This window comes from Plecotus auritus (assembly GCF_963455305.1).
Source record: "Plecotus auritus genome assembly, chromosome: 3".
NCBI lineage: Eukaryota > Metazoa > Chordata > Mammalia > Chiroptera > Vespertilionidae > Plecotus > Plecotus auritus.
In genome coordinates this window covers 93,912,736-93,925,530 of record NC_137772.1, presented here as the reverse complement: position 1 = coordinate 93,925,530, position 12,795 = coordinate 93,912,736, and the positions used below count along the sequence as shown (strand labels likewise).

The 12,795-nt window shown below is 49.6% G+C and overlaps 2 pseudogenes across 2 annotated transcripts; one reads left to right on the top strand and one right to left on the bottom strand.

Annotated features, from left to right (window-relative positions):
- The first annotated feature begins 243 nt into the window (after nt 1-243).
- LOC308244092 (deoxyuridine 5'-triphosphate nucleotidohydrolase, mitochondrial-like) lies at nt 244-3,334 on the top strand (annotated as a pseudogene). Its single transcript has 2 exons — nt 244-671; nt 3,278-3,334. The product of its transcript is annotated as a deoxyuridine 5'-triphosphate nucleotidohydrolase, mitochondrial-like (transcript).
- A 96-nt stretch (nt 3,335-3,430) lies between these two features.
- On the bottom strand, nt 3,431-5,987 carry LOC308244091 (neurofilament light polypeptide-like; annotated as a pseudogene). The gene is made up of 2 exons: nt 4,747-5,987; nt 3,431-3,437 (listed from the first exon to the last, which is right to left on the bottom strand). The product of its transcript is annotated as a neurofilament light polypeptide-like (transcript).
- Nucleotides 5,988-12,795: the final 6,808 nt, after the last annotated feature.

The window sequence follows — 12,795 nt, the reverse complement described above, 5'->3', positions numbered from 1 at the left end:
TCAGTCACTGAGTTTGACATGCTTGATCTAGGTCTCCAAGAAGTCCTTCACTGGGTCTGCTGCAAGAGAAGAAAGCATGGAAAGGTATCTTCAACTGAATGGTGCCTGTCACAGAGGTGACACACATAACCTTCACTCACATGCCAAGGAAAGCAATGGTGATGTTTAAGAATAACCAGCTAGCATTGATGGTAGCTGGGTTCATCCTGTGCCCTCTCATTCCCTCTGCTCCCACCTCTGCCCATGTTCTGCTGTGCCACGCTGTGCTCTGAAGAGACACCCACCATCTCCCCTAGCAAGAGGACCCGGCCTGCACAGGAGGGTGGCCAGCGGCTCCACTTTGCCGGACTCTCGGAGTATGCCACCGCCCCGTCCAAGGGCTCTGCTCAGGCATGGGCTGCAACCTGTGCAGTGTCTACGCTTATACAGTACCACCTATGGAGAAAACCCTTGTGAAAACTGACATTCAGATGGCTCTTCCTTCTGGGTACCATGGAAGAGTAGCTCCATGTTCTGGCTTGGCTGCAAAACACTTCATAGATGTAAAAGCTGGTATTGTAGATGAAATTACAGAGGAAATATTGGTGTTGTACTGTTTCATTTTGGCAAAGAAAAGTTTGAAGTAACTAATTTGTGAATGGATTTTTTATCCAGAAATAGAGGAAGTTCAAGTGTTTGTTTGTTTGTTTGTTTGTTTGTTTTAATCCTCACTGGAGGACATGCTTAGAAAGAGAGAGATAAATAGGTAGGTAGGCAGGTAGATGATAGATAGATAGATAGATACCATGTTTCCCCGAAAATAAGACAGTTTCTTATATTAATTTTTGCCCCCAAAGACACGCTAGGTCTTATTTTCAGGGGATGTCTTATTTTTCCATGAAGAAGAATACAGTACACATTTATTGTTAAATGAAAATAAAGGGAATTTATTACCTGTATATACGGTAGTACAGTAGTTGTCAACACAAACCAGACAAACTGTGAACCCTACAGTATCAAGAATTTACTCATTTATTCAATGACAATCATGTCATCATCTTCTGGAACATCATCATAACAATCCAATTCCTGAATTTCCTGGTGAATTTCTTGTGACTCCATTTCTTTCAGAATCAGTGGACCAAATCTCTCATGTTTAGCAATAGCACTGTCTTTAAATGAGTACTTCTTGTCAAGGTAGCCTGCTCGCAGTGCATTTGCAATGCAACTGTCAGTGATTTTCTCCCATGAATTCTTCACCCAAGTCACAACTTCTTGCAGTTGAGGTTTCACAAAGTTTCCACGCTGATTTCTCTCCATTCTATTTTCAATGTAGTCATTAATTTCCATGCGCAAATTGTCTTTGAATGGCTTGTTTATTGCAATATCAAGAGTCTGGAGATAGGCCGTCATTCCTGCGGGAATCATTATCTGATCTATTTTTCTTTCGTGAAGAAATGTCTTCATGTTTTTAGGGTGGTGAGTGCTGGCTGCATCCCAGACTAGCAGACCTCTTTGGCTCCCTCGCATAACAAGCGGCAGCATTAAATCGACCCACTTCCTTATATGCTTGTGTGGCCCAGGCTTTTTCAGTTTCAGGAATAAAAACGCCCAAAACAAGTTCAATCTTTTCCTTCTTGCCCTTAGAAATGATTAAAGGTGGGATTTTAGTGCCATCCAGATGAATTGCCAAAATACAGGAAACATGTGCACTTTCGTAAGCAGTGGAGGGAATGTACACTAAGGAGGCACCCCACTGTTCAATTGTTGTTTGAGATGATTGGCCCATAAACACTGCAGTTTCATCCATAGCAATCATGTTGGAAAGATTTTATTTAGAGAAGTCAGCATCATCAATAAAGGACTTGAATGCAAGTGCTTGCTTAATAACTTGAGTATCTTCCAACCTAAACAATGTTGTAGATCTTCTTAAAGACAGTTCACTTTGCTGAAGGAAATTATCCAGCCAGTGTTGTGATGCTTTGAAGTCTTCGGGGGCTATGTCAAACTGTGGTGCCATTGCAAGGGCAAATTCTTGAATCTGAGCCCTATTCACAACCAAAGCCTTTGCTCTCCTGTCAACAACCCATTCACAGATCAGGTCTTCCAGCTCGGAAAATAATGGTTGCCGACCTGATCCACACTTGCACTTTTTAGCATTTCCCTTGTCCACTTGTTCAATGAGGTTACCATACTCTGCTCGCCATTTTTGGACCAATCGGATACTCAACATCTTCTCTTTGCAGAAAGCAGTAAGATTTTGGCCCCAAGAGTCTTCCACGATTCCTTTCTTGTACTCCACGGAGTAGCTTTTTCTTTTTGTGCTCATTTCTAGAGGTAAAAAAAAAGGAATTGGGGTATCAAGGTGGGGGGAGGGGGATCACTCAAAATGACACAGGGGGGATCAGAGGGGGGAATCAAAATGGCACAGGAGAATCAGAGGGGGGATTACCATTTTAGTAACCCCTTTTGAGCCTCCTGTGTCATTTTGATTGCCCCCTCTGATCCTCCTGTGCCATTTTAAGTGATCCCCCTCCCCCCACCCCTGTGCCACTGAACACCTTCACCAGACATCCCCCCTACCCCTTTATCAGACATTTACCCTCTGGGGCCTGCCTGGGGACTGTCACTGGGGTTGCTGGGGCCTGGATCTGGGCTGGAGCAGGGTCTGCCACTAACTGAGAACCTTCAGTCATCATGAAGGCGGCCGCGAGCATCAGGTAGTGTCACCAGAGACAGACCAGCACTCACCACCTTTGCTGCGTCCCGTCCGCTCTAATCCTCCTGTTCTTCTACACGCATCTGTGAAAGTCTCCTCCTCTGTCCGGCCCCACGCTCACCGCTCACTCTGACCTCCGCTCCGCCTCCACACAGCAGTGACGTCAGGACTCTGCGTAATGTCACTGGTTGCTAGACGCCAGTCGGGGCGGACCTAGTGACCAGTTTACAGTAAATTAATTTTCATTCTGAGACAGAGCCTGGGCCTTATTTTCGGGGGATGCCTTATATTTCACTCAGAAGGAAACCTGTAAGTAGGTCTTATTTTCTAAGGATGTCTTATTTTCGGGGAAACGCGATAGATAGATAGATAGATAGATAGATAGATAGATAGATAGATAGAAACATCAATATGAGAGAGAAACATATAGATCGGTTTCCCCAACTGGGGATCAAACCCAGAACCCAGGTATGCGTTCTGACCAGGAATCAAAATCAAATCAGGAGAACCAGCAAACTTTCCTGTGCACAGAGCCATGCTCAGCCAACTTAGCCACTCCAGCTTGGTGAGGAATTTCAAGTTTTGGATGACATTGAAAGGGCTTCGGGAGGTTTTGTTTCCACTGGAAAGAATTAAAATTTATGCCAAGAATATGAAATGAAAAAATATACCTTTTTCTTAAAAGTAAAGAGTTTTTGTTTAGTGTTTTGCATGTCTATAAACTTAATAGCTTTAGCTCCTAAAAAATATTTGGTTCTCTAAGGGAATATTTGGATCATATCAAGGGAAGGTTACTCTCTTGTCATCACATAGAACTTTACTTTCTTGTATTTTTCTACATTTGGTTGTTGTATAAATCTGCATGGTAACCTAATACAATTTCTTTGCCAATCAAATGTACATCAATTACAGATCCCCCAGAACTGTATTATTTAATTCACTAGCTGCAACCCCTTTAACAACTTATTTTTATTGCTTATAAATCATAAGCAAAGCTTTTCAATAAATTTGAATTCTTTTACACATACAAATTATTATACAACTAGTGGCCCGGTGCACGAAATTCGTGCATGGGGTAGGGGGTTGTCCCTCAGCTAGGCCTGCATCCTCTCCAACCTGGGACCCCTGTGGGATCAGGCCTAAACTGGCAGTCAGACAACTCCCTCGCAATCCAGGACTGCTGACTCCTAACCGCTCACCTGCCTGCCTGCTTGATCACCCCTAACCACTCTGCCTGCTGGCCTGCTTGCCCCCAACTGAACCCCCCTGCTGGCCTGCTCACCCCCAACTGCCCTCCCCTCCTGGCCTGATCACCCCCAACTACCCTCCCCTCCTGGCCTGATCACCCCTAACTGCCTCTGCCTCGGCCCCGCCACCATGGCTTTGTCCAGAAGGACGTCTGGAAGGTCTCATGGTCTAATTAGCATATTACCCTTTTATTAATATAGATAGGATATGACATACTGCCATAACTATAACATATGTACCAGTATTACTCTATGAGAATACATACTTCATGCGATAGGAAGGCATCTAATACATTACATTGTATATGTTGTAAGTAGTAGGAAATACTGTATTCGTAGCAATAGTATACACCCTGTGACTTCCCTTCCTGATTTGGGAATGGTTCCCCAGTTCTTTGAACATTTCCTGGCCCCTAATGTATTTTTTTTTTTTGTCATTCAGTGTAACTTTATTTACTGTTTATTGCACATGATTTGAGGTCTTTAATTTCTAACCACCAAAGATTCAAAGGACTATTTTTTCCATGAAGTTTAACATTAATATCAGTGAATTCATGTATTCATGTGTTTTTATTGTAAACATCCATTGTCATAGATCCTGAACTCATAAGCATGGACCATGCACAGGCTGGCAGCAAGCCAGGAAGCCACTCTGCAAGCAAACAGATACTCTGCATAAGGAGAAAAGTCATAGCACAACATTTAATGTCCAACCTGAGTCACCTCAGAATGTTATATATATTGACTTCTTAATTCATATAGTATCAGGAACTCAACTGCTTGGTTGGTGACAGGGTTGACCTGGTTTCAGGAGGATTATTCCTGAAATAATTAAGGAAAGGGGGGCTCAATCTTTTCTTGGTTGCTTGCTCCTCCCCAGCACCTTCATCTTTCTTCTCGTCCTCAGCTTCTTGGACATCTTCTCCTTCACCTTCACCTCCTTCTTCTTCCTCCTTTGCATCCTCAAATTCTTCCTTGGCACCTTCTTCCTCTTCCTCTCCTTCCTCTTCATCAGCCATTTCCTTCTCCTTCTCCTCCTCTTCAGATTCTCCTTCAGAGGGGAGTTCATCCTTAGCTTCCTCTGCTTTTGCAGCCTCAATGGTCTCCTCCACCTCGATCTGCTCCTCCTGGACGTGGCTGGTGTATTAAGAAGGGAAGGAGCGAGCGGACATAGAGTAGGAGCTAGTCTGTAAACCACCGTAGGCAGATCGACCAAAGACCTGGGAACTCTGGGAGTAGCCGCTGGCTATGCTTCCCATGCTGGTGAAACTGAGCTGGGTCTCCTCACCTTCCAAGAGTTTCCTGTAAGCTGCAATGTCAATGTCCAAAGCCATCTTCACATTGAGGAGATCCTGGTATTCTTTTAAATATCATGCCATTTCACTTTTTGTAGTTCTCAACTCATTTTCTAATTTGTTGATTGTGTCCTGCATAGCACTAACATCGGAGTTCTGCTTATCCTCCAGCTCTTGCAGCTGCTTTCCCAGAGCTTAGTTCATGCCCCGGCTTGCTTTGATCTCCAGGGTCTTGGCCTTGAGCAGGCTGAGGCTTTCAGACACCTTGTCCTTGGCGGCACGAGCCCCGTAGGTGTTCTTGGCAGTGCTCTCAGTCAGCATGGTGAAGCAGCTCTTGTACCATTCTTCTGCATTCTGCATGTTCTTGGCAGCCAGCTTCTCGTACTGGGCGCAGATGTCCTTGAGTGCCACAGAGAGGTCAGACTTGGAGAACATGTCTGAGTACCACGGAGATCTGAGGTACCGGATCTGCAGCTCGGCGATCTCCTCTTCATGCACCTTCTTCAGAAAGGCGATTTAGTCCATCAGGCTGTCGATGTGCTTTTCCAGCTCAGCTCCAGCGAGAGCCGCCTCGTCTGCACCTTTGCACACCTCCATCAGCCAGCCCTCTGCGTCATCATGGTTCAGCACCTCTTCCTGGTAGCATGCCTGCAGGTTGCTCCCAGTCCCTTCCAAGCCCTGGTGCCTGCTAACTGCCCTCTCCTCGCCAGGGCTGGGGCTCGGTGGGCCGGGGCACAGGCATCCCATTTTCATTAAAATGTTCAACCCTGGCCTGCTCCACCGGTGTCCACAGGCTGCCAGGGGGCAGACAGTGATCCCAGAGACACTGGCCATGCCCAGGTCCCCGATAGCGACCTGGACCCTGTGGGGGGCATCAGGCGCTGCCCGCCCGGCCTGCCCAGTTATCAATCACAGCCCAGACCCCGCGAGCAGCGTCAGGCACAGCCCACCCGGCCTCCCCGGTTACCGATCTCGGCCTGGACCCAGCGGGCAGCGTCAGGAGCTGCCTGCCTGGACTGCCTGACCCCGATGGCGGCCTGGACCCCGCAGGTGGTGTCAAGCGCAGTCCGCCCCTCCTGCATATGCAAATTTACCCACCATCTTTGTTGGCTTAATTTGCATATCACTCCTGATTGGCTGTGGGCATAGCATTTTTCTCTTTTATTAGTGTAGATTGAACTAGAAGATAATAAAATGTTAAAGTTAAAAAAAAATAACCAGCTAGTCTCAGCCACACTACTTAGGGTAGCAATGCCTTCCTTATTCCCTGGAAATCATATGTAAAATTTGTGTTTGTGTGCAGTTTTGTGGAAGAGGGTCCATAGTGTGGCATAGAGGAAGCATTCAATAAATATTTCTTCTAAAAACTCAAAAAGAAGTCTGTATTAATCAGTGTTCTCCATAGAAACAGAACCAACAGGATGTGTATATATTTCTATATATGTTTTGAGAGAGTGAGATTTATTTTAAGAAATTAGCTCACATACCCTAGCCAGGTGGCTCGGTTGGTGGGAGCAACCTGTATACCGAAAGGTTGAGGGTTTGATCGCTGGTTGTGGCACCTCACAACAATGTCTCTCTCCTCCTTCCCCCTCCTCCTCTTTCTTTCCCTTTCTCTAAAAAATAAATAAATAAATAAATAAATAAATAAATATCCTCAGGTGAGGCTTAAAAAAAGAAGAAGAAATTAGCTCACACAACTCCAAAAACTGCTGGCAGGCTGGAGACCCAAGTCCAAAGGCTGTCATGCTGGAGAATCCCTTCTTGCTCAAGTGAGGTCAGTCTTTTGTTCTATTCAGGCCTTCAACTGATTGGACAAAGCCCACCCACATTATGGAGGAAGATCTGCTTTACTAAAATCCACCTATTTAAATATTAAGCTTATCAAAAAATACCCTCTCAGAAAAATCCAGAATAATGTTTGATCACATTTCTGGGCACTAGTGGTCCAGCCAGGTTGACACGTTAAATTAGCTGGCACAGGGTCCTGGACCCAAACAAAGTGTAGAAATTAGGAACTGCTGTTCTAAGAAATTTCCATCCTTCTCCTTCATTTTCTAGTCAGGCTTCTGTACTCACCCCAGATTCTGTGCCTGGCCCTAGAATAGGTTACTTATTCTGGTGGCATGTAGAAATTCTGCCTAACCATTTCCTTCTAGCAATTTCCATCAATACCTAATTGAAAGAATTAGGGCAGAAATTCCCAATTCAGCTTTAGTAAATGGTAAATAATGTTGAAGAAGGCATTATTTTTCTCCTGGAAAAAAAAAAGTTAGACATTATTTCCAAAAATGTTTCTTAATCAAAACATTTTACCTTTTCTACCCTGTACATGTCAATAATAGTGTAATTGGCTAAGATTATACATCTTTAGTGTTTACTAGTATATCTTACAGCCCTGCTTCTAGTCATTTGTTTTTGAATAAATCCTCCAGAAAAAAATGAAGTGCCTTGAAATCACAGATTATACTTTACTAGAGGCCCGGTGCATGAATTTGTGCATGGGTGGGGTCCCTTGGCCTGGTCGGTGATTGGGGCAATCAGGGCCGTCTCACACAGTCCTTATTGGGCCGACTGGGGCCGGCCGGCGGGGGAGTGGGGGTGGGGAGGGACTGCGGGAGGTTGGCTGGTGGGGGGGAGGGGCCAATCGGGGCCGGCCAGCTGGGTGGGGAGGAGGGACCACGGGAGGTTGGCCTGCCATGGGAGGTTGACTGTGGGAGTGCACTGACCATCAGAGAAAAGCTCCTGCATTGAGCATCTTCCCTGGCGGTCAGTGCGAGTCATAGCGACTGGTCGACTGGTTGTTCGGTCATAATGATCACTTAGGCTTTCATATATATACTAGAGGCCCGGTGCACGAAATTCACGCACTGGAGGAGAGGGGTCTCTCAGCCTGGCCTGCGCCCTCTCACAGTCCAGGACCCCTTACTCCTTACTGCCCACCTGCTCGCTGCTCCTTAGGGCTTCTGCAGAAGCAGGAGAGGCTCCCGCCACTGATGCTGTGCTTGCCAGCCATGAGCCCAGCTTCTCACTGAGCAGCACTCCCCCTGTGGGAGCGCACTGACCACCAGGGGGCAGCTCCTGCATTGTCTGCCCCCTGGTGGTCAGTGTGCATCATAGCGACCAGTCATTCTGATCATTCTGCTTAGGCTTTTATTATATAGACTAGTGGCCCAGTGCACAAAATTTGTGCACGGGGGTGGGGGTGTCCCTCAGCCTGGCCTGCACCCTCTCTAATCTGGGACCTCTTGGGGGATGTCCAACTGCTAGTTTAGGCCCAATTGCTGTGGGATGGGGCCTAAACCAGCAGTCAGACATCCCTCTCGCAATCCAGGACCACTGGCTCCTAACCACTCACCTGCCTGCCTGCCTGATCACCCCTAACCACTCTGCCTGCCAGCCTGATCTCCCCAACTGCCCCCCCCTTCTGGTCTGATCAGCCCAAATTGCCCCCCACACACTGGCCTGCTCACCCAAAACTGCCCCCGCTGGCCTGCACACCCCCAACTATTCCCCCTGCCGGCCTACTCACCCCCAACTGCCCCCACCTGCTGGCCTGCTTGCCCCCAACTGCCCCCCACCAGCCTGCTCACCCCCAATTGCCTCCCCTGCTGGCCTGCTTGCCCTCAACTGGCCCCCCCCCCGCTGGCCTGATCACCCCCAACTGCCCCCCTCTGCTGGCCTGTTTGCCCCAAACTGCCCCCCCTGCTGGCCTGATTGCCCAAAACTGTCCCCCCCCCCATGCCAGACTGCTCTCCCTAACCGCCTCTGCCTTGGCCCCGCTACCATGGCTTTGTCCAGAAGGATGTCCGGAAGGTCTCCCAGAAGGTTTCCTGATCTAATTAGCATATTACCCTTTTATTAGTATAGATAGATTCCCTTGCCATTTTCCACATTGTGGAAAATGCTACAGGCATAGGCAGGAGTGCTGATTAACTGGTAGTGGTGTCACATTCTGTTTTATTTGACTCCATTTCTATTAAATCACCAGCTAGCACTGGTATTAAAATAATCCAGATTTATCTTTCAGGATTGTCACTTCACTTTGACATCTCTACCTTGTTTTCACAGAAAGAAAACTGAGACAGGGTTGGGGCAAGAGCCTTCTTATTTTGTGGCTATTTCTTAGCATAGGATAAAGTCTGGTGACTAATACAGATGTTCTCTCCCATCCTTCTTAGCCCAGTTTTCATCTGGAAGAGTCCAATGGTTACGTCTGGAAGAAAAGGGCTCTTTCTGCTGTTGGTCTGCAGTGGCCCTACTCATGCTGCAATGCCACATGGCTGAGACTCTCTTCCTGTGCTGGGAAAGAAAGGAGGTTCTGTTTTGTGAAGTACTGAGGGACCTGGATGGTCAACACTGCTCTATCAGCATGAAATGAGATTACCACCAGCTGTTGTTTCATTGCTTTCAGCAGAGCCATTGAAACATTTGCAAAATAGCAAAGGGTTCCAGATGGGAAGGGCCATTGTTCAAAATCCAGACCACCTAGTGGGCACCTCAGTAATGGACTTTGCACCCAACCCATACAGAAATTCAATAACACGTCACAGGGTTTGCATGATGGGTCTATGCCTCTGGGGAACCAGGTTGCCCTCCTTTTCCTTCACACTGACTTCTTTTTCCCCATTATTTCCTCCCTCCTCTTGTATGACTATAGACCTTCCTAAAGTTGTGTTCAAAATGAGTTATTATACTAAGTTAAACTAAAAACAAATCCAGCTTCAAAGAGAGCAAATGTTGTTTGCATATAAAATTTGCCTTTTAGAACCCACAACCGACCTGCATGTTTGATTTTCATAGATTGATAGAACATTATCTAAGAGGCCTGGTGCACAGATTCATGCACTGATGGGGTCCCTCAGCCTGGCCTGCACTCTCTCGCAATCCAGGACCCCCCGGGGGATGTCGGAGAGCCGGTTTTGGCCCGATCCCCACAGACAGGCCAAGGGACCCTACGCATCAGGCCTCTAGTCTATACTAATAAAAGAGAAACTTGCAAATTGACTCCACTACATCCACCAGCCAATCAGGAGTGAGTATGCAAATTAACCCAACAAAGATGGCGGCAGCCACGGAGCTGGAGCGAGCAGGAGGCTTGGGTTGCCCCCGGTGACAGAGAAGCCAAGCTTCCCACCCACCCTGGCCTCCGCTCAAGGAGGGGCTGGGAGCCTGGGTCACCTGGAGCGACCCAGGCTTCCAGCCCACCCTGGCTGCCTCTGAAGGAGTGGCTGGGGGCTTGGATCACTGGGGGCAACCCAGGCTTCCAGCCCACCCTGGCCTCCACTCAAGGAGGGGCTGGGGAAAAAAGGGCGGGGCTGGGAGCCTGGATCACTGGGGGCTATGGCCAGCCTGAAAACAGCCCTCAGCCCCTCACCCAGGCTGGCCATGCCCCCATGGGGTGAGGGTCCCCTCTGGGGGGCATGGCCAGCCTGAAAACAGCCATCAGCCCCTCACCGAGGCTGGCCAGACATCCCAGCGGGAACCCCCATTCTGAAGGGGGTGTGGCCAGCTTGAAAACAGCCCTCAGCCCCTCACCCAGGCTGACCACGACCCCCAGCTGGGACCCTCACCCCATGAGGGCATGGACAGCCTGAAAACCACCACAGGCCCCTTGCCCAGGCCACCCCACGCCCCAAGGGAACCCCCACCCTGATCCAGGACACCCTTCAAGGCAAACCAGCCGGCCCCCACCCATGCACCAGGCCTCTATCTATACTAATAAAAGGGTAATATGCTAATTAGACTGGGAGATCTTCCAGGAGACCTTCAGTACGTTCTTCTGGACAAAGCCATGGTGGCGGGGCTGAAGTAGAGGCGGTTAGAGACCAAGAGGGGAGAGCAGTTGTGGGTGATCAGGCCAGGATGGGACGGCAGTTGTGGGTGATCAGGCCGGTGTGTGTGTGGGGGGGGCCGTTGGGGTTGATCAGGCCGTCAGTGGGGGTCAGTTGGGGGTGATCAGGACAGCAAGGGGGTCAGTTTGGAGTGAGCAGGCCAGCAGGGGAAGCAGTTGGGGCAAGCACACTGGCACAGGGGGCAGTTGGGGGCAAGCACACTGGCACGGGGGGCAGTTGGGGGTGATCAGGCTGGCGGGGGGGTCATTTGGGGGCAAGCAGGCCAGCAGTGGGGGCCAGCTGGGGGTGAGCAGGCTGGCAGGCAGAGTTGTTAGGGGCAATCAGGCAGGCAGGTAGGTGAGCGGTTAGGAGCCAGCAGTCCTGGATTGCGAGAGGGATGTCCAACTACCAGTTTAGGCCCGATCCCTGTAAACTGGCAGTAGGGCATCCTTTGAGGGGTCCCAGATTAGAGAGGGTGCAGGCAGGGCTGAGGGACACCCTGCCCCCTGTGGACGAATTTGTAGAGACTAGTGGCACCTGGCCACTAGTCTCTATATATAAAAGCCTAAGTGACCAACCAACCGGCTGGTAGCTGACCATCAGGGGGTAGACGCTCAACACAGGAGCGGAAACCACAGGCATGGAAACATGGAACAGACTGATGAATCTCAGAGGGGAGTGGGGAGAGGGAAGGGCAGAAAGAGATTAACCAAAGATCTTATATGCATACTAGTGGCCTGGTGCATGAAATTCATGCACGGGGGGTGGCCCTCAGCCTGGCCTACACCCTCTCTAATCTGGGACCCCTCGAAGGATGTCCTACTGCCAGTTTACAGGGATCAGGCCTAAACTGGTAGTTGGACATCCCTCTCACAATCCAGGACTGCTGGCTCCTAACCGCTCACCTGCCTGCCTGCCTGATTGGCCCTAACCACTCTGCATGCCGGCCTGCTCGCCCCCAACTGCCCCCCCTGCTGGCCTGCTCACTCCAAACTGCCCCCCCTTGCTGTCCTGATCACCCCCAACTGACCCCCACTGACAGCCTGATCAACCCCAATGGCCCCCCTACACACACCGGCCTGATCACCCACAACTGCCGTCCCATCCTGGCCTGATCACCCACGACTGCCCTCCCCTCTTGGTCTCTAACCACCTCTACCTCTGCCCCGCCACCATGGCTTTGTCCAGAAGAACGTCCTGAAGGTCTCCTGGAAGGTCTCCCAGTCTAGATAGAGGCCTGGTGCACGGGTGGAGGCAGGCTGGTTTGCCCTGAAGGGTGTCCTGGATCAGGGTGGGGGTTCCCTTGGGGCGTGGGGTGGCCTGGGTGAGGGGCCTGTGGTGGTTTGCAGGCCGGCTACGCCCCCATTGGGTGAGAGTCCCCGCTGGGGGAACATGGCCAGACTGGGTGCAGGTTGAGGGCTGTTTTCAGGCTAGCCACACCCCTTCAAGGTGGGGGTCCCCGCTGGGGTGCCTGGCCAGCCTGGGTCAACCCGCCCCTCCTTTTTTTTTTCCAGCCACTCCTTGATCAGAGGCCAGGGCGGGTGGGAAACTTGGCTTCCTCCATCGCAGGGGGCAACCTAAGCCTCCTGCTCACTCCAGCTCCATGGCCGCTGCCATCTTTGTTGGGTTCATTTGCATACTCGCTCCTGATTGGCTGGTGGGCATAGTGGAGGGACATCAATTTGCATGTTTCTCTTTTATTAGTGTAGATAAGTGGGAAA